Source organism: Saccostrea cucullata, unplaced genomic scaffold (genome assembly GCF_032062105.1).
Source record: "Saccostrea cucullata isolate Sc308-1 unplaced genomic scaffold, CSIRO_AGI_Scuc_v1 ctg1931, whole genome shotgun sequence".
NCBI classification, from domain to species: domain Eukaryota; kingdom Metazoa; phylum Mollusca; class Bivalvia; order Ostreida; family Ostreidae; genus Saccostrea; species Saccostrea cuccullata.
This window is the reverse complement of record NW_026937627.1, coordinates 1-6,970: the sequence shown is the minus strand read 5'-3', so window position 1 is coordinate 6,970 and position 6,970 is coordinate 1. Positions and strand designations below refer to the sequence as shown.

Genomic DNA, 6,970 nt, shown 5'->3' with positions numbered 1-6,970 from the left:
AAGTTTCAGGGCTTTTTAAAACAATTCAAAATAAAAAGAAAAATATTGCTGCATGACACATACTATTTGATTTGCGATAATTAATTGAATTTCGACGTTAAAAAAAAACAATCGCATGAATCGTCAATAAGGATTCCACGGAACATAATCCTATTTATAAGTTTTAACCTGATATTTAGTTAAGGATTAATTAAGTCTTGTGTATAATTTAATATTTGATATGTTTAATTTAAATTATTTGCATGTTTAACATATATGCATGTAATATCTAAAAACACAAAACAAACTTTAGGCATAACGTAAACCTTACGTCACACAATAAAGAGTTGAAATATTCTAAGATATACTAACAAGAGGCTAAGCATTTTAGACACAGTGTAAAGATACAATGGCATAACATAATAATGATTTTACAAAAAATAAGGGAAAATTGACATCATGTAATAGATTCCCGTGGTCAGCATATTGTTGACACAATGTAGTGAAGAATTGACCACATGTGACAATTCTTTTCACATCAAGTAATGAAATTCTGACATCATGTTATAGCGACTTGATATTGAATTAAAGATTAATTCACATCATGTAATGAACTGCTTAGACCAAATAGCAGAGAGTGAACATAATGTAATAATGAGTTGAAATTATATAAAAACATCTTTACACCACGTAAAATTGTTTTGACTTAATGTCATAAAGAGCTGATATAATGCAACGGAAGATTGGCGCAATGTAATTGAAGTGCGAGGTAATGTCATAAAGATTTGACATAGTGTAATAGAAAGTTGACATAATGCAATAGTAGTGTGAGTAAATGTCATAAAGAGTTGACATAATGTAATAGAAAGTTGACATAACGCAATAGTAGTGTGTGTAAATGTCATAAAGAGTTGACATAATGTTATAGAAAGTTGACATAACGCAATAGTAGTGTGTGTAAATGTCATAAAGAGTTGACAAAATGTAATGGAAAGTTGACTCAATGCAATTGTAGTGTTCTGCTATAAGGCAGTGACGGCGTTCCATAAGTTTGACAGAAAATTCTGAAAGTACGGACCTACCTTAAAGGACATTTTTACAAGTTTTGAGCTTTTCAATTACTTTCCCCCACAATCTCCTAGCTAATCCTATGACCCAAAGAATAATCTCGTGATCACTTGAGTGATTTTGAAGTCAAAGTTCAAGGCTGGAAATATAGATATCCAAGTTATACTGTGTAACCATGGTACGGACAGCTTAAGTAAATTTTACGCTTTATAAAACGCCATTTTTTCCGGATGGTAACTTTCAGTTTCTTTGATGACATGTAATAGGCCTATTTATCACAACTCCAAATGACATTTATAAAGATGACCATAGTTGGTGTTGATTTTCATGCCAAAAGGTCAAGGTCAAAATTTATTTCTTATACGAAGGGGTTTCCTGTTGATGTTTGTTGTTCAACGTTCCTCTCTATAATTTTTAATTTATGCGTATGGAGATATATTGATCACAACTTGCCGGAGGAGAGCTGCAATACGCCAGTTTCGATAGGAACTCTTTTGACCTAATATACTCGGCACTTAAGGCGATTGAGCAGTGAGAGATTTTTATCGTGCCATCACCTACTGCACCAAGGGATCTCGCGGTTTACAAGGTCTCATCCGAAGGACCGTTCGTCACGCCCCCCCCCCCCCGGCAGTGGCGGGATTCGAACCCGTAACGTATCTACACAACATTCGACATGCAAACAAACATTTAGAATAAAGTCCTCGATCTTTGTACAAAGTGAATATTTTTCACTTTTCAGGCGCGGATCCCAGAAATTTTTTCCAGGGGGGGGGGTTCCAAAAAAAAAAATCCAATCCCAGAAATTTCTTGACAAGCAAAAAAAAAAACAAAAAAAAAACAACAAAAAAAAAACTGGCCCAAACGTAAAACCCAAAACCTATTTCGTGGGGGGGGGGGGGGGGGGGGGTGTTAGTGGTGACTTCTATTGCCTCAAATCTTTCACTTTTCATACCGATTTCACACATAGTCGCGTTTACCAGCGTTTTCCAGGGGGGGCCATGGTAACTTTTTTCTTGTTTTAGTATATACATTTTTTAACCTGGTAAATTCCAGGAGGGGTCCTGACCCCCTGACCCCCCTCTAGATCCGCGCATGCTTTTAGTCACACAAATTGACTATGAGCAGTCCCATTGTCTCTGAGAGAAGAATACTGATTTTTTTTTTAAATCCAGATAGGAAATTCAGAAGCTTCTGCATGGGCGAAGTGATAAAAAAAAAACAACTATCAAGAAAACAGCCGCAACTGGTCAAACATTGTAACCACAACTTCTATAAGTATATATTATATTAATTTAAGATAAACCGTACATGTATTCATAGGACAACATGAATCTTTAAATAGCTTTCTTTCTGAACATGCCTGCTGAACTAAAAATAAATTTATCATTAACCAAATAGATGTAACAAGAAGGGGTAAGATAAAAAACATGCCTATATGAGTATATGTCATAACCATAGCCAGTGGATTCTTACAAAGAATTAATCAAACTGAACTGAAAATGTTTTCAGATGGGATTCAGAGAATTCATTTTGTTTCACTAAATATAGGGGTCAAGATCCTTTGCTTTTTCAAGGTGTGCGTCGGAAAAGGGGATTTACCCTGCTTGTGAAACTAAAAAAAAAAAAACAAAAACAAAACCCAGACTTATTGTTAGGTCATGACCCCTCATTTTTAACTGACGTAATGCATGGATATAGATGTGCCGAAGGTCATTGCCCGCGATTTCTTACATACAACAGCAGGTACGCGCCGTCTGAAATGCGTTCAAGATTGTATCGGTAGAAGATTCATATATTTGTATCGGAATTTTGAAAAAAAAAATTGTTTCAAAACAAAAAGAATCTTTCAGATACAAGTAGTATATGATATTTCAAAACTTAAGCCATAATCTTTCAGATATAAGTAATATCCCAGATCATTAATTATACGCCATTGTATCAAATACCAGTAAATTCCAAAGAAACGAAGTTGCCAGGTTCAGCCTTATTTATCTCATCCCAATCCTCACTTTGTTTTTAATTCTTTGATTCTACACCTCTCGGTAATTAAGGTCATAAGCAACGTAGTTTGAACTTTATTAGCTTCTTCCCTGGAGTTGAAGAGTTCCACTAAGTTAAAGACCCGTGTGCAATACTTTTAATGTTTATATATATGGATTTGTACACCTCTTCTAAAACAATTTTAGATGAAAAAAAATCTGGAGTTTATATGTTTTGTAGTTTTTGTACATTTTCCTTTGAATAATGCAAAAAATTTCACAATTTGATATCTTTTCAAAAACCCTGGTAACGCATGCTGATTTTTTGTCTAAGAACATGTAATGGTATTGTAAGTTTAAATTTAGAATATCTTAAAAAAATTATCAGTAGGTAAGGTACCTTGCGTATGTCCTTAAACCAATGAAGCATCGATGTCAACTCTATCAATAAAAGGAGGCTTACATCATGTATACCTACATGTAACATGCTTCCAGTACCGGCATGTGAACGATAAAAAATAATACATGAAATAAGTACAACTGGACCATCAAATATAATTCAATTTAAACTCAATAGCGAGAAGGGACCGGTGCAATGATTATGGTATGTCCTTCATTGACCATTCTGCTTGGCGATTTTCTAAGAATTGCTATATACGACAAAATTTAAGTTTGGGAAAACAAGAACTTTAAAACAAAAATAGAAGTAGATTTTCAGAGCGCCAGTCCAAGGTAAGAAATTCAAAGCAAAAAAAAAAAAAAAAAAAAGGGTGGCATTTTTCAATGGTTTGTAAGTTTTGAATCCAAAAATTGCGTGAATTTCCAGAAAGATATAAAACGAGCGATGTAATAGGACATATTTTAATTATTTTACCAAACGTTACACAACATGATAAAATTTAAGACGCAAAAACAATTAACCCGTTGACCTCGTTCAGAAATCTCTCACGTGTTTGAGTGGGGTGAGTTGAAATTTGCGTGAGAATATGGATTAAAGCGCCCCCTGTTGTTGACATCAATTGATTTATTTTAAAGGTTACACAGAACCATTTTCGAATCAGTTATAGCGGCATCACTCACAGTTTCAGACTACTTTGTTTTTGGTTTTGCAAGAGAATTGGTGTTTTGTTTCCTTGTCTTATTTTAAATATACATAAGACATTCCTGAATGCTCGTTTTTTGGACATCTTGAATTGAGTTGATTGATTTTTGGGATATTTTTTAAGATATACCCAAATTTTTAAAAATCGTATAATTATATATCGTTGAATTCACTTAATGGAGATGCTAAATTTCATTGCCAATTTTTGCGTTTTTGTGCTTTTCATTTGTGGTAAGTATTACTTTTGAATTCTGCATTCGATTTGGGGCGTTTATTCTCAAACTTGATCACTTTGACTGCAATTTGTGTACTTGAATATTAATTCTGAAAAAACAAAATATCAATGTGTCGAATAACATGTATAAACAGAAGTAAAAGCTTCTGCATCAGAGAGACAAATTGATAAAAGTACGATTTATTGAAGTTAAAATCTAAAGGATGTCTTTCAAAACGTAAAATAATTTTATTTATTAAGGAATACATTGTAATTAAGTCAGACACTTGTTGTGTGCCTCGAATACTTTTCAGTTCTGACAGAATATCTTCTTTGAACCCTAAATGTCTGTTTTTACATCTTATCAATACGTTTGTCCTAGATTACGTGTTTCGTGCATGCTTTTAGTTTTTATGCTTTATTTACTACTCAAGTATTTCAGTTAACGAAAACCCACTATAATTACAGCTCACTCAAAAAACGAGAAACGTTCCTCGTGTGATGCAAGATTGTACGATGGCTGCAATAGATTATCAAGTTTTCAGCCTTATATCATGTTTCGATTTTTCTGTTTTGTCAAACTTCTTTTTGAAAATTCCCATCTGTGATAAAAAAAATCCCACAATTATTATACAACTATAATATTTTAAAGTTGTAATGTCAGTCTGGTATAAAATGAGAGAACACGTGCAAAATAAACTATAGACAGGTTTAATCCTGCAAAGGTTATGGCATTGGTTAAATATGAACTAACAGTTTACAAAACAACCCCACTAGCAGTGGGCAAAAAATTACAATATTGATGTTTTAGTGCATGAGAATATCATTTCTGAATCATTTATTTCACAGAGGCGTATGAAGTTCCAGAAACAAACGTCATGGATGACTTGTTTTACGAGTACTATCGTGAGGCCAGACCTGCCACAAAGCGAAAACCAGTCGTAAAAGTTTCCCATCAGCTCTCCATAAACAGGGTGATAAGTCTGGTAGGTATATCCACATTCTTTTTTAAGGGAATGAAGTTCTATAATTCTACAATTTGAAGTGGGAAAAATAAGTTAAAATGTTTTCAGAAATCTCATTAGAAGATGGTTTGTCAAAATTTTCTCAACGATTTCAAGATTAAATAGGTTTTTAAAATCTGCTGCCGTTCACTGTTTTATCGTCAAAAATGCTGAAGTTTTCTGTTACTCATGTTGCTTGAAAACTTTAAATTTTGGGCAGAAATGCCATTTATATAAACTATTCCTTTGTATGATTTTTAAAATATTTCAAAGGTGGACAATCTCTTGGTGATTGACACTTGGCAAGTGATATCGTGGGAGGACCCACGTCTAGAATGGGACAAGTCTTACCATGAAGACGTGGATTCACTCAATCTTGATCCATCAAAAGTTTGGAAACCCGACATTGTCAATTTCAACAAGTGAGTACATTGTACTTCTGAGTCAGTACTGTAAATATTTTGTCAATTCGTCATAAGGTATTTGATAAGATTTCCGTTTGAAGGTAAGGTAATTGTAAGTGATGGAGAAAAAACTTACATGCATACATGTGTATTTTTCTGAGACGGTGTATTGATATCAAAACAGTATTCCATTTGAACACGTTAAAGACCACGGAAATCGGATTTGTAAAAAAATGGTTTATACCCTTGCTCGTTTTAATATCAGAATTACTGAGTATATAGATTTTTATATAAAAAATTGACAGTTTATCAATATAATCTTTATTGGGGGCCAAGGAGAGGATCGAGCTAATTTCTGGTATGTTGCATATATTGTTCATCAAACATTTCCTGTTAAATTTAGGTGAGATAGCAGTCCCAGCAGGAAAGCTCTAGTGTAAAATATATATCACAAAATATAGACCAGACTCGAAGGATTTTTCCCGGTAGTACATGTAATTAATTTTCATGAAAGTGGATCGATATTGCACATATACCGTGAATTTAATAAAACGATTGATACTGAGAAAAGAACATCTTTTTTAAAAATAGATTTTTCATTAATTTTATTACATTTACTTTTAGTGCTGGAGGTAACTCTGGACTGATTTATAATAATCTCCCTTTGGTTGTGTACCACACTGGACAAGTGGTGTACATCCCTCCTACCCGCCTGACCACACAATGCACGCCCAACGGAGAGGTTTTCCACTGCATTTGGACTTTTGGTTCCTGGACACATGACATAAGAAAGCTGGACTTGAACAACACTCAGGGAAGATTAGATATGTCTGAATATGAAGAGGAGTCCTAAAATCGCCATCATCGGATCCTCCGTTCACAGAAGGTTGAAGAAGTACGCCTGTTGTCCAGATAGGTACGCAGTGGTGACGTATAATCTTACCATCAGGTGGAAAGACACTGGACAGATTCAGAGGCCTCGAGCCGTTACAGATGCCAGAGATGTCTTCCAATACCACTTCTAAAGGTCTTCTCCAGAATGATGCACACATCGAGTCCTCGGATGATCCTCCAAAGGAAGTGCTGTCTGAAAAGGAACAAGTGAACGTCACAAAGGATAAATCTGTTTACTCAAACGAAAGCTACGAAACATCTGGAGAACGAGAAGAAAATCCACCAGAGTCAATCCAAGAAAGCGACAATGACCCGGTTGTAAC

The 6,970-nt window shown here is 34.4% G+C and overlaps 1 pseudogene; it reads left to right on the top strand.

The window, feature by feature from the left end:
- Positions 1-4,113: 4,113 nt before the first annotated feature.
- LOC134248520 (neuronal acetylcholine receptor subunit alpha-2-like) lies at positions 4,114-6,966 on the top strand (annotated as a pseudogene).
- The last annotated feature ends 4 nt before the right edge of the window (positions 6,967-6,970 follow it).